The sequence below is a fragment of the Macaca nemestrina genome, chromosome 17, assembly GCF_043159975.1.
Source record: "Macaca nemestrina isolate mMacNem1 chromosome 17, mMacNem.hap1, whole genome shotgun sequence".
NCBI classification, from domain to species: domain Eukaryota; kingdom Metazoa; phylum Chordata; class Mammalia; order Primates; family Cercopithecidae; genus Macaca; species Macaca nemestrina.
Window position 1 is genome coordinate 91,291,829 of NC_092141.1, and position 14,133 is coordinate 91,305,961.

A 14,133-nucleotide genomic window follows, 5' to 3' on the forward strand; every position below is an offset into this window, starting at 1 on the left:
GGGGCCACCCAGTGAATCGGCAGCCATGGGAAATTCCCTAGCACCTCCTCTCCAGGGTGTCCACCCAGGCCACCTCCTTTCTCTGCCGCCTCCTCCAGGCAGGACATCCCACCCAACTTAGCTGGCAGAGCTCTAGAGGTCAGGCTAAGTGACCAGGTAACATGGGGTAGCCCTGGCCAGTCCCAAGCATGTTCCCTGGGGAGGCCACTGGGAGGTATGTCCCTGGGGCTGGAGCAGGCTGAGGGCATTCTGGGTCAAATTAACGCAAGATTTGGGACCTCTGAAACAGAGCTCTGAGCACATGCTGGGAAGTTGGGGGCGGGTAGAAGAGCTGCTGGGAGGGCCCAGCACAGTGCTGGATGCAGGATGCGGGATGCTCAAGGAGGGACAGCTGCACAACTGGGAGTTGCGATGACGTCGAGAAACGGGGAGGCATTGAAGGCAGCTGACTCCAGACCAGCTCTATCTGCTCCAACGCAGCACTGAGGCATCCACTCGAGGCAGGCAACTCAAGTCAGAGCAGACCCAAAGGAACAAAGAGAGAAAAATTAAAAAGGCAGAAAGCACTGGGGCAAGAAGGGAAGAGAGAGAGAGGGAAGAATGAGGATTAAAGAACCCAAAAGCTGGGCCGTGGTGGCTCATGCCTGTAATCCCAGCATTTTGGGAGGCTGAGGCAGGCAGATCACCTGAGGTCAGGAGTTCGAGACCAGCCTGGCCAACATGGAGAAACCCCATCTCTACTAAAAACACAAAAATTAGGCCGGGCTCGGTGGCTCACGCCTGTAATCCTAGCACTCTGTGAGACCGACGCAGGTGGATCACCTGAGGTCAGGAGTTCAAGACTAGCCTGGCCAACACAGAGAAACCCCGTCTCTACTAAAAATATAAAATTAGCCGGCCGTGGTGATACATGCCTGTAATCCCAGCTACTCAGGAGGCTAAGGCAGGAGAATCACTTGAATGGGGGCGGGGGGTGGGGGCGGAGATCGTGGTGAGCCAAGATTGTGCCACTGCACTCCAGCCTGGGCAACAGGAGCGAAACTCTGTCTCGAATAAATAAATAAATACAAAATTAGCTGGACCTGTAGTCCCAGCTACTCGGGAGGATGAGGCAGGAGAATTGCTTGAACCCAGGAGGCAGAGCTTGCAGTGAGCCGAGATTGTGCCACTGCACTCCAGCCTGGGCGACAGAGTGAGACTCTGTCTCAGAAAACAACAAAACCCCCAAAAGCGGAGGCATGGGAGGAATGACCCCGTGAAAGTGCCCTGCAGGAATGAAGAAAGGAAAACTCAAGACCGCACAAACAAAACACAAGCAAGGAAGTGACTGCAGAGTTGTAAATAATACAATTAGAATCACTTACAAACCAGTAACACTGAAAACCGGCATGAAGTCGCTAAATTCCTAGAAAACTATAAAATGAGAAAAACAAAACAAAAAAAGGCAAAAAACCGAATAGATTGAAAGTGTTTGTGGGGGCCCGCCCTCCTCCAGCACGGGGCCTAGGCTGCTGGATGAGTGAGTTCCACTCAGCTTCTGGGGCCAGTTAATTCCTGTCTCGGACAAAATGTTCCAGAAAGTCAAAAGAGTGGGATGTGTCCAGCCCACTTTATGAGGCTAGGGCGATAGCAACTCCAAACCAACAAGAACAGACAAAAACAGAACACGAGAGGCCTGTTTCACTCCAGATTTTAGGTGCAAAAAACACGAAATAAAATATTAGGGGCCAGGTGAAGTGGCTCATGCCTGTAATCCCAGCCCCCTGGCAGGCTGAACGCGGGGGATCACTTGAGCCCAGGAGTTCAAGACTAGCCTGGGCCACTTGGTGAGATCCTGTCTCTACTAAAAAAAAAAAAAAAAAAAAAAAAAAATTAAAAATTAAGCCTGGGCAAAACAGTGAGACTTTGTTGCCATGAAAAAATAAAACAATTCGCCGACGTGTTTGTGTGTACCTGAAGTCCCAGCTACTTGAGCTGCTGATTTCAGGAGCATCACTGGAGCCCAGGAGTTCGAGGCTGCACTGAGCAGTGATCGTGCCACTGTACTCCAGCCTGGGTGACAGAGTGAGCTCCTCTCTCTAAAAAAAAAAAGAGGCCGGGCGCGGTGGCTCAAGCCTGTAATCCCAGCACTTTGGGAGGCTGAGGTGGGCGGATCACGAGGTCAGGAGATTGAGACCATCCTGGCTAACACGGTGAAACCCCATCTCTACTAAAAATACAAAAAACTAGCCGGGCGCGGTGGCGGGCGCCTGTAGTCCCAGCTACTCAGGAGGCTGAGGCAGGAGAATGGCGTGAACCTGGGAGGCGGAGCTTGCAGTGAGCCGAGATTGCGCCACTGCACTCCAACCTGGGCGACAGAGCGAGACTCCGTCCGTCTCAAAAACAAAAACAGAAAAACAAAAAACAAAAAAAAAAAGAAAGAAAAAAGAAAAAATTTGAAATAAAATATTGGCTAGCTGGACCTCATGGTCTGGGTTTCTCTAGTTTAATATCAGACAATATCAGTGCAATTTGTTCCATCAATACGCTACAGAAGAAAAACTCTAACTCAGGCATAGAAAATCATTAGATGGAATATCATTGATTTCACCTACTGTGTTGATGATTTAAAAGCTCTTAGCAAATAGACATACTTTTCAATGGTACAGGTTAGACATTCGTGTCCACAGCAACCATGTGTGTGGTGGAGAAACTCCAGTGGCTGAGCCCATGACCAGGACAAAATGCCCAGTGATGTGCTCCTGGTTCCCGCGGCCTCAGAGACGCACAATCTGGCAGCCGTGCTCTTTGGTGTTACCTGGGTTGAAAACTTATCAGTGCCTATACAAAAATCTTCATGGGAATGTTTATAGCATCTTTATTCATAATCGTCCAAAACTGTCCAAACTGGAAGCAGCCAAGATATCCTTTCTCTGGTGTCAGTACCTCCGTCCCGTGACGTAAGATGGAAGGTGCCAGCGCGTCACACCAAGGCATGCATGAATTGTGAATGAGGGTGAAAGAAACCAGTGGGAGGCTGGGCACGGCCGCTTGCGTCTGTGATCCCAACAGTTTGGGAGGCCGAGGCGGGCGGATCACCTGAGGTCAGGAGTTGGAGACCAGCCTGGCCAACATGATGAAACCCTGTCTCTACTAAAAATAAAAAAATAAAAAAAAAATTAGCCGGGCGTGGTGCTGGGCACCTGTAATCCCAGCTACTCGGGAGGCTGAGGGAAAAGATTTGCTTGAACCCGGGAGGCAGAGGTTGCAGTGAGCTGAGATCGCACCATTGCACTCCAGCCTCGGTGACAGAGTGGGACATTGTCTCAAAAAAAAAAAAAAAAAAAAAAAGAGGAGAGAGGGAGGGGTGAACAGAATGGAACACAGAGGATTTTAGGACCGTGAAGCGATTCTACGTGCTAGCATAGTATGCTACTATAATGCGAAATACACAAAACTACATGTGTCAAAATCCATAGACTGTACAGGAGACAGAGTTGGCCTTAATGTATGCAAATTTAATCACTTGGGAGATGGAGGATCCCGGGATGGAATTCAGACTGTGACAAGGGACTCTCACTGCATTACAGATGCATGGGACAGCCTCACGGAAGGGTGCTGGCCTAAATAACCCTGGACACGGGTGGAGTCTGTAGGACTAAAGACAGAGGATGTCAACACTGTCCTCTAGTTGATAAAGGCGTTTCCCACGGGGATACCAGCTAATAATTCTGAAACCACTGTACAACATTCTGGAAGTGAACAATCGAGTACGTGGTGGCAGGTGGTAGGGGTCAGGTTTCTCACTATGGGAATGGGAGCTTACAGATAAACAAGGGGAAAGGCTAGAATGATCCATATGGTAACAGAATTAGAGACATTGGTATAATTTTATGCTTAATGTAACCACTTGTGGATATGTGTACAAATAGATGTGTATATACACAGCTTCGTCTACACACATCTCTCTCTTTGTTATGTCAGCTGAGAAGCAGTGAGCACACTTAGCCTTCAGATCTTGGTCTCTAAGATCCTTCTCCAGTGAAAACAACCACAGGTCTTTGGCTAAGTGACTGATTCTAGGACTGGAATAGCAAATACACAAGATGATCCTGGAGTGCCTTGCAGTGCTAGTGTTACGGACTGAATTTCTTTGCCCCCAAATCACAAGTTGAAACCCTAACCCCTGATGTGACTGCATTTGGAGATGGAGCCTTTGAAGAAATGATTAAGGTTCAATTAGGTCATGAGGGTCATGATTAGATTGGTGTCTCTTTTTTTTTGGTAGAGGTAGGGTCTCACTATATTGCCCAGGCTGGTCTTGAACTCCTGGACTCAAGTGATCCTCCCACTTTGGCCTCCCAAAGTGCTGGGATTACGGGTGTGAGCCACTGTGCCCAGCCAAGACTGTTGTCCTTTTTTTTTTTTTTTTTTTTTTTTTTTTTGAGACGGAGTCTTGCTCTGTCGCCCAGGCTGGAGTGCAGTGGCCGGATCTCAGCTCACTGCAAGCCCCGCCTCCCGGGTTCACGCCATTCTCCTGCCTCAGCCTCCCGAGTATCTGGGACTACAGGCGCCCACCACCTCGCCCGGCTAGTTTTTTGTATTTTTTAGTAGAGACGGGGTTTCACCCTGTTAGCCAGGATGGTCTCGATCTTCTGACCTCGTGATCCACCCGTCTCGGCCTCCCAAAGTGCTGGGATTACAGGCTTGAGCCACCGCGCCCGGCCAAGACTGTTGTCCTTATGAGAAGAGGAAGAAACACCAGGAGTGAGCATGCAGGGGAGAGGCCACGTGAGGACTCAGGCAGAGGCCACGTGAGGACGCAGGGAGAGGCCACGTTAGCACGCAGAGGAGAGGCCACGTGAGGACTCAGGGAGAGGCCACGTGAGGACACAGGGGAGGCCACGTGAGGACGCAGGGAGAGGCCACGTGAGCACACAGGGGGAGAGGCCACGTGAGGACACAGGGGAGGCCACGTGAGGACTCAGGGAGAGGCCACGTGAGCATGCAGACAGGCCACGTGAGGGTGCAGGGAGAGGCCACGTGAGCATGAATGGGTGCCATCACAGTAGAGGCCTCAGTAGGAACCCACCCTGCCGGCAGCCTGATCTTAGACGTCCAGACTCCGTAACTGTGAGAAGAAAAACACCTGTTGTTTAAGCCACCCAGGTTGTGGCATTTAGCTGTGGCAGCCCTGGTAATATAGTGAGAAGGTGAAGAAGTGATCAAAAAACAAAACCAGCACCGTGTTGGCTCATAACTTGCAGCATAAATCTCCACAAATCCATACCGATATAAGGAAATGACTGAGTAAATAAATAAGTGGGGAGGAGAGATGAATCACAAAGGAATTCCAAGTAATTCATGTAGACACTCTGCCCCTAACGAGGGGGAGCCTAACCCCCCACGCCTTCCTTGGGTGCTGCAAATAGTGACTTCCCCGCCAAGAGCACCGTGTGGAAAGGGGGACGTCATGGTGGAGAAACCTGACAGGCTCTGAGTCAGCCAGGTGGCCCAGGCCAGCCCCACCCGTGACCTGGCAGGTAGAGAGCATATGTCCTTGACAGGCCAGGATGAGGAGGGGACTTCAACCCTGCGGTCTACCTCCCAAAACCCATATCCCCTGTCTAACCAAGAGAAAGATATCAGACCAATCCCAACAGAGGGACACACTCCAAAACACCTGCCAGCGCTCCTCACAACTGCCACGGTCATCGAACACGAGGGAAGCCGAGAGGAGCCTGAGACCTGAGGACTGAGTGTGCTGTGGGGTCCGGGATGGGCTCCTGGGACAGGAAAAGGACAGCAAGTGCAACTGAGGCAATAGGAATCAAGTGCGAGCCTTAGTCAAAAACGATGTGTCAGTATTGGCCCATTAATTACACACAAACACCAAACTAATGTCAGATGTTAACAAGAGTGCCCTCCTATCTATCTTCACATCTTATCTGGAAATGCAGATTTATTCTAAAATGAAACGTTTATCTAAAAAAGGAAAAAGTTGCTGTAGGTTCCTGATTGCTCCCATAGCAGGTTAAGGCTCTCCCCGTCGTTCCTAGCTTGCTAATAGTGGTAACAAGAATGGGCATTTAAATCTATCGTCTCGAGATGGAAAAAACACATGTACACAAAACGCAGTGGAAGGGCTGCCTACGAGTCAGAGGAATGAGAGCAAGGATGGCTGAGTAACAAAGAAACAGATGAAATCAGAGAGGCCTTGTCTGTTCTGATCATATTCTGCATCTGGGACCCCTTCGGGAGGCCCAGCCAAAGCAAGAAAGAAAGGCCAGGTGCAGTGGCTCACGCCCATAATCCCAGCACTCCGGGAGGCCAAGGCAGGTGGATCACCTGAGGTCAGGAGTTCAAGACCAGCCTGGCCAACGTGGTGAAACTCCATCTCTACTAAAAATACAAAAATTAACTGGCTGTAATTCCAGCTGCTTGGGAAGTTGAGGCAGGAGAATTGCTTGAACTCGGGAAGTGAAGGTCGTGGTGAGCAGAGATCATACCACTGCACTCCAGCCTGGGGGACAGCAAGACTCCATCTCAAAAAAATAAATTATATATATAAAAAAAAGAAGGAAACTGGCTGTGGATTGTGTTAAGTTAAAAATCACAAGATCTATACATTGAGAAAGGAGACTTTACTTCTTATAAAGGTTTATAGCCTGTAAGGTGGCCATTCTGACAGGCTGGGAAGTGTCGCCTCCAGCCTAAGGCCAGAGACACTTGGAGGGAGAGTGGGGTGAGACAGGAATGTAAGCCGAATGGGTTGGTCAGGTATACATACTCAACAGGTTACAGGAGGTGCTGTGAATATGCATGCATGTTTATCTGGACACGTGTGCTTTATCCAAACATGCATGTTACATACGACCCATGTTCGCCTTGGGGTAGAGGCAACATGTAAACGTATTACAATTAGGTCGTATACCTCGAAAGGTCTTTTCAGGACATGAAGGCGTATGAGGGCAGAATCTCTGTAAACCAGCCAGAACCCATCTATGGTTGGGGTCTCTTATCAGGGAAAAGTTACTGAAATGACTCTCTTGTCCAAGGAAAGCTCTAGCTATGGCTGGTGGAGCAGGGGTGTGGAGTCAGGGTCGGCTGGTGGAGGAGCTGCAGTTGTTTCAATGCTGATTTTTTTTTTTTTTTTTTGAGACGGAGTCTCGCTCTGTTGCCCAGGCTGGAGTGAAATGGTGCTATCTCTGCTCACTGCAAGCTCCGTCCCCCGGGTTCACACCATTCTCCTGCCTCAGCCTCCTGAGTAGCTGGGACTACAGGCTCCGGCCATCACGCCCGGCTAATTTTTCTATTTTTAGCAGAGACGGGGTTTCACCGTGTTAGCCAAGATGGTCTCCATCTCCTGACCTTGTGATCCACCCGCTTCGGCCTTCCAAAGTGCTGGGATTACAGGCGTGAGCCACTGCGCCCGGCTAATTTTTTTTTTTTTTTGTAGTAGAGACGGGGTGTCACAGTGTTTGCCAGGATGGTCTTGATCTCCTGACCTCGTGATCTGCCCGCCTCAGCCTCCCAAAGTGCTGGGATTACAGGCATGACCTACCGTGCCCGGTCTCAACGCTGCTTATTGTGAGGCTAGTGCTTGTTTAGCTGCTAGAGAAAAAGAGAAACCTGCGGCCTTTAGAATAGAGTTGGTTCTTCATGTGCAGGGACGCACGACTTACTTTCGCCAGGCCTGGCCTTAGGTCCTGTTTATAATTTGGTATTTTATTGCCACAGAGCCTATTCTTAGTCTTATGATCTCTATTTTAACATGAATGCTGGTCAATTCTGTCTAAACCGCACACGGCAGCGGGTAGAATGAGGTGCCTTTGACCTACCATCCCAGCATGGCTGGAAACTCAGTTTTTTGGTTTTATTTTTTGAGACAGAGTCTCACTCTGTTGCCCAGGCTGGAATGCAGTGGTGTGATCTCGGCTCACTGAAACGGATTCAAGCAATTCTCCTGCCTCAGCCTCCCGAGTAGCTGAAATTACAGGCGTCCACCACCATGCCCGGCTAATTTTTTTGTATTTTTAGTAGAGATGGGGTTTTGCCATGTTGGCCAGGCTGGTGTCAAACTCCTGACCTCAGGTGATCCACTCGCCTTGGCCTCCCAAAGTGCTGGGATTACAGGCATGAGCCACCATGCCCGGCTGGAAACTCAAATTTCTAAGGTGTCTCCGGGACCCCCTGGCTGAGAGGGGTCTTTTCAGCAGTTTGGGGGGGGGTTAGGAATTTTTTTTTTTTTTTTAAATAGAGTCTCACTATCACCCAGGCTGCAGTGCAGTGGCACGATCTCAGCTCACTGCAACCTCCGCCTCCCAGGTTCAAGCAATTCTCCTGCCTCAGCCTCCCAAGAAGCTGGACTTACAGGTGTGTGCGACCACCCCCGGCTAATTTTTATGTATTTTTAGTGGAGACGGGGTTTTGCCATGTTGGCCGGGCTGCTCTCAAACTCCTGACCTCAGGTGATCCACCTGCCTCCACCTCCCAAAGTGCGGGGTTTACAGGCATGAGCCACCATGCCTGGCCAAGATTTTATTTTCAGTTTACAATTGGAAGGCTAGTGGACCGGTGCACACCTCGCTGACTTTTGGGTGAGCGTGTTGAGGGCCCCTGGCACCAGCTGTTCTTCTGCTGAATGATGCAGGGTGGGGAGGCCTGCGCGGCCCTGCACTGGCCACACAATCCCCTCAAGAAGATCTACGCGAAACAAAGGAGCACGAGCGAGGGGAGCTCTGCTCAGAAAGGACCATCTTGCATCACTCAAATTGTGGGAAATGATGAAAAACAACAAATTGAAATGTCGTGAAGAAACACACTAATAAGACTATTTTTAAATATACAGAGGAAGCTAGAAAATACGGAAAGAGGAACCATTCGGACAATATACTCAGGAAATATCCAGGACTGTTATACCTAAAACAGCCTCACTGTCCCCCTCCTGGCCTGGCAGCACACCTGAGCCCGGAGTCTGCCAGGGATAGCTCTGAGGATCCAGGCAGGGCCAGGGATGGGCTCTGAGGGGCCAGGCGGGGCCAGGCAGGGCCAGGGATGGGCTCTGAGGGGCCAGGCAGGGCCAGGGATGGGCTCTGAGGGGCCAGGCAGGGCCAGGGATGGGCTCTGGTGCCTGCCTGCTTCCTTGAGGCTTCCTTGGTCAGAACCAGCGATGCCAAGATTAGCAAATAATCTTGGCCAGAATTAGCAAATAAAAATATGGGATGCCGATAATTCTGCACTTCAGATAAACAACAAATACTTTTTAGTACATGCCCAACGCGGTAGAGGTAAATCTATATGGGCTGAAGCAGATTTGCAGGGCTGTGGGCAGGGTGGGGAGTGACCGCTCATGGGCACGGGGTTTCTTTCTGGGGCAACACAAACGGTGTCACATGAGATAGTGAGGATGGCTGCACATCTCCGAATATGCGGCAAAACTGTAAGCTTTCAAGAAGTGAATTTCATAGTAAGTGCATTGTATTTCAACAAATCTGTTTTAAAATCTTAAGGGCTTGCTGTCTCAGGCCTCTAGTCCCAGCTACTCAGGAGACTGAGGCGGGAGGATTGCTTGAGGCCAGGAGTTCAAGACCAGCCTGGGCAATATAGCGAAACCCCCATCTCTACAAAAAACACGTTAAACAAAAACGTTAACTGGGCGTTCCGTGTTGTACCCAGCAATCCTAACAGCCCTCCGCCCCGCGAGCCCCAGTCCTTCCCCTGCGGCTGGGCTGGGTCCCCCGTCCTGGGCGATGCGGGTGCCCCGCAGGAGTCCACAGAGCTGGGCTTCCGTGGCAGCAACCCCAACCCCAGCGCCACCTGGTACGGCCCGGACCGTGGGTCCCTCCGGGTCAGGACGCAGACGCGCCCGCGGCGGTAACCGGGAGCCGGGGGCCTCGGGCCCACCCCAGCCAGACCGCGGGTAGGAGCGCAGGGCACTGCCCGCGCCGGGACTGGGCTGAGGTTTCCGATCCTCCCGGATGTCCTTCGGGAGACTCATTCGCAGAAGAGGTTGCGGAGGCGCAGGACAGAGGCAGGCAGGTGCCTCGGAGACCCACAACAAACCACACACCCAGCGCGACCCACCGCGTCCAGCCGCGCGCCGAGCGTCGGCTCCACCATAAATAGAGACGGCCGGGCTCTAATTGGCCTAGCTGGCGTCACGTGCTCGCCGATGGCCCAATCACTAAGGCTGGATGATGCTGCGCTGTGAATGGCCAGGCCCGGGTCATGTGCCCGGAGTGGGCGGGGCTGGGCGCTTCGGCTCGCAGGGTCTGGCGATCCCGGCTACGGAGACCCGGGAGGGACCGGCCGGGAGACCCGCGCTCTAGAGCGGCGAGGGCAGGGGTTGCTAGGGCGCAGGGGTCGAACCGGCGCTCCCTGCCAGTCTTAGGGCCGCATCCCTGCGGAGGCGGGCGTTGGAGAAGGGTGCGAGAGGGGAGGGCGCGCTGGTGCGGGGAGGGGAGGGGAGGGCGCCGGGAGGGGTCCAGCGACAGGGCGGGGGGCGCAGGTTTTGGGGCTGCGAGGAGGGAAGAGGAGGGCGAGGGGAGGGGAGGAGAGAGTAAGGAGGAGAGGGGAGGGCGGGGAGGGGAGGGCGGAGAGGGGAGGGGACGGCGAGGGGAGGGTGGGGAGAGCAAGGAGGAGAGGGGAGGGCGGAGAGGGGAGGGGAGGGCGGGGAGGGGAGGGAGGGGAGGGCAAGCAGGAGAGGGGAGGGTGGGGAGGGCGAGGGGTGGGGAGAGTGGGGAGGGGAGGGCGGGGAAGGGAGGGAAGAGGAGGGCAAGGGGAGGGGAGGGTAAGGAGGAGAGGGGAGGGCGGGGAGGGGAGGGCGAGGGGAGGGCGGGGAGGGGAGGGTAAGGAGGAGAGGGGAGGGCGGGGAGGGGAGGGTAAGGAGGAGAGGGGAGGGCGGGGAGGAGAGGGGAGGGCGGGGAGGGGAGGGCAAGCAGGAGAGGGGAGGGTGGGGAGGGCGAGGGGTGGGGAGAGTGGGGAGGGGAGGGCGGGGAAGGGAGGGAAGAGGAGGGCAAGGGGAGGGGAGGGTAAGGAGGAGAGGGGAGGGCGGGGAGGGGAGGGCGCGGGCTTCGGGGCTGCGGGGAGGGAGGGCGGGTTCAGGGCTGCGGACCCCGCCCGGGGCAGCGCCTGGGTCAGGCCCGGGGCCGACTGCGGAGAACTGGGCCACTGCGGACCAGCCTGCGGGTCCCCCAGGATGGAAAATAAAAAAGACCCAGACAGCTCCCCTGACCCGCCTTCGCGCTGGCCACGGGCGTTCCGATCAGGGGGTTTTGTTTAATGAAGAACGTCAAACATCTGGCAAGGTGGAAATGATTTTGCGATGAGCACCGCCTGGATTCTGCGGTGACCGCCACTGTTTGCGCGGTCGCGGCCTCACCTGCCCCGTGCATCCGCCCAGCTTGTCAGGCAGATCAACATCACCCTGTAAAACTGGTGACTTAGGCCGGGCGTGGTGGCGGGCAGCTGTAATCCCAGCGACGCGGGAGGCTGGGGCAGGAAAATCGCTTGAACCTGGGAGGCAGAGGGTGCAGAGAGCCGCGATTGTGCCACTGCACTCCGGCCTGGGTGACAGAGCGAGACTCGTCTCTGAATAAACAAATGGATAAATAAAACATTTGACTTAGGTACGCACACATGGGGGGAGTCCTCGGAAAGCAAGAACGTGCTGCACATTCCGGGGACTGGGACAGGAGAAGCACACGAGTAGATCTAAGTCACTGGAAATACCTGGTTTGCTGCGGGAGGTGGGTCTGCAGGTGCTCGTTATTACGCTCGTTGTTATTATGCTGTTGTAGTTAAACGATATTAGTTACAGTATTAAATTGCAAATGTCAGCATCCTTCACCGCCTGAACAGCGTGCATACCAGTAGCATATAATTTTTGTAGTTTTTAAATGTTAAGTTTGTAACAAGTGCACAAACTTAATTGTACGTTCGCTGAGGTTCTTTGTTTTCAAGACAGGCATGCTCTATGGCCCAGCCTGGAGTGCAGTGCGTGATCCTGGCTCACAGTAACCTCAAATTCCTGGCTTCAAGCGATCCTCCTGCCTCACCCTCCTGAAGGGACTGGAATTACAGGCGAGCCGCCATGCCCAGCCTCCATTTGCTGAGTTTTAACAAATACAGTTGTGTAACCGAAGATGCTATCAAGACAAATAGAACCCTTCCCTCGCCCCAGAAAATTCTCTTATGCCCATTTCCCTTCTATGTCCACTGCTACCACGCCACCTACTCTGATTTCTCCACTATGGTTCCCCCGTTCTAAGAGTTCCTACCAATGGATCTTGTCCTTTCAGGTACATGTCCTTGTGTAAGGCGTGTTTCCCTTAGCGTCATGTTTCTGGAGATTCATCTGTGTTGTTTCACGACTCGGGAGTTTGTTCTTCTGATGACCGAGTAGTCCAGTGTGAACACACCAGTGTGTTTACCTGCTGAATTCATGGACACTTGTAGCTGTCTCTAGCTATTGGCAATCATGAATAAAGTTGCTGTTGACTTTCTTTTTGAAGTCTTTGTGTGGACATGTTTTTATTTCTCTGGGCAGATACTGAGGCGTGGGTCAAAGGAAAGGAGTATGTTAAGTTTCATAAGAAGTTGCCAGATTTTCCCACATGGCTGTTTCCATGTTACTAGTGGAGTCTGAGCCTTCCATTTCCTCCACATCCTCACAGCACTTGGTAATGCCAGCGTGCGTGTGTGTGTGTGTGTGTTGTAGCCATTTTATTTTATTTATTTTTTTGAAATGGAGTCTCACTCCGTCGCCCAGGCTGGGGTGCAATGGCGCAATCTCAGCTCACTGCAACCTCCACCTCCTGGGTTCCAGTGATTCTCCTGCCTCAGCTTCCTGTGTAGCTGGGATTACAGGCATGCACTAGCACGCCTGGCTAATTTTTGTATTTTTAGTAGAGATGGGGTTTCACCATGTTGGTCAGGCTGGTCTCAAACTCCTGACCTCAGGTGATCCACCTGCCTTGGCCTCCCAAAGTGCTGGGACTATAGGTGTGAGCCACTGTGCCAGGCCAATTTTTGTATTTTTAGTAGAGATGGGGTTTCATCATGTTAGCCAGGCTGATCTCAAGCTCCTGACCTCAGGTGATCCACCTGCCTCAGCCTCCCAAAGTGCTGGAATTACAGACGTCAACCCCCGTGCCCAGCCTGGTAACCACCATTCTACTGTCTCCTACAAATTCTGCTTTTTTGCACTCCATATGTATTTCAGTGGATCATGCAGATTTGTCTTTCTGTGCCTGGCTCACTTAGTGATGTCCTTCAGGTTCATACATGTTGTCAACAATGACAAGATTTCCTTCTTTTTAAAGGTTCAATGGTATTCTAAGGTGTAAATGTGCTTTTTCTGTGGCGGATGGGTCAGAGTTGTGGGAATAACTGTAGGAAAAGGACACAAACCTTCTGAGAGGGTGGAAAGTTCTGCAGAGCCCGGGCGGAGAATAGCTGAAGGCAGCTGTCCTAGAACTCTGAGGCAGAGGGCAAGTAGTTGGTACAAAGGAGTGTAGGGGAATTTATCTTAAACAGGCTTGTTTACTTATGTTAACCAGGTTACTTATGTTAACCTTTGATCATGTGTGCAATGTTCCCTGAAAGGGGAATAATAAATGTTAATTACCTACAGGTTGTGTGCCCTCTAGGTTTTTGGCATTGCGCCTGCACTGAATAAAAGCAGACAGTGGCCGGGCATAGTGGCTCACGCCTGTAATCCCAGCACTTTGGGAGGCCAAGGCAGGTGGATCACAAGGTCAGGAGTTCGAGACCATCCTGGCTAAACCCCATCTCTACCTAAAATATAAAAAAATTAGCTGGACATGGTGGCAGGCACCTGTAGTCCCAGCTACTCGGTAGGCTGAGGCAGGAGAGTGGCATGAACCCAGGAGGCGGAGCTTGCGGTGAGCCAAGATCACGCCACTGCACTCCAGCCTGGGCAACAGAGCAAGACTCCGTCTCAAAAAAACAAAGCAAGCAGTTCCAGCTTCTCCGAGCTGCTCTCTGGCCACTAGAGCCAGGCAGCCCCCTAGCTGCTCTTACACTGCATACCTGTGTCTGAGTACTCATTTCACCCATCGGCCAGGGTCTGCAGGACAGACCTGGCATTTTTTGTTATCCATTCATTCATTGACGGACACTTAGGCAGGT

The 14,133-nt window shown here is 52.3% G+C and overlaps 1 long non-coding RNA gene across 4 annotated transcripts; it reads left to right on the forward strand.

The window, feature by feature from the left end:
* The first annotated feature begins 9,909 nt into the window (after positions 1-9,909).
* On the forward strand, positions 9,910-12,493 carry LOC105469339 (uncharacterized). Of its 4 annotated transcripts, XR_011615230.1 has the most exons (3): positions 11,078-11,418; positions 11,610-11,729; positions 11,948-12,493. It is a non-coding gene; the product is annotated as an uncharacterized lncRNA (long non-coding RNA). The 4 variants fall into 4 exon arrangements; XR_011615229.1 differs by lacking the exon at positions 11,078-11,418 and adding an exon at positions 9,910-10,407 and having other exon boundaries at positions 11,610-12,493; XR_979909.3 differs by having other exon boundaries at positions 11,071-11,418; positions 11,610-12,493.
* Positions 12,494-14,133: the final 1,640 nt, after the last annotated feature.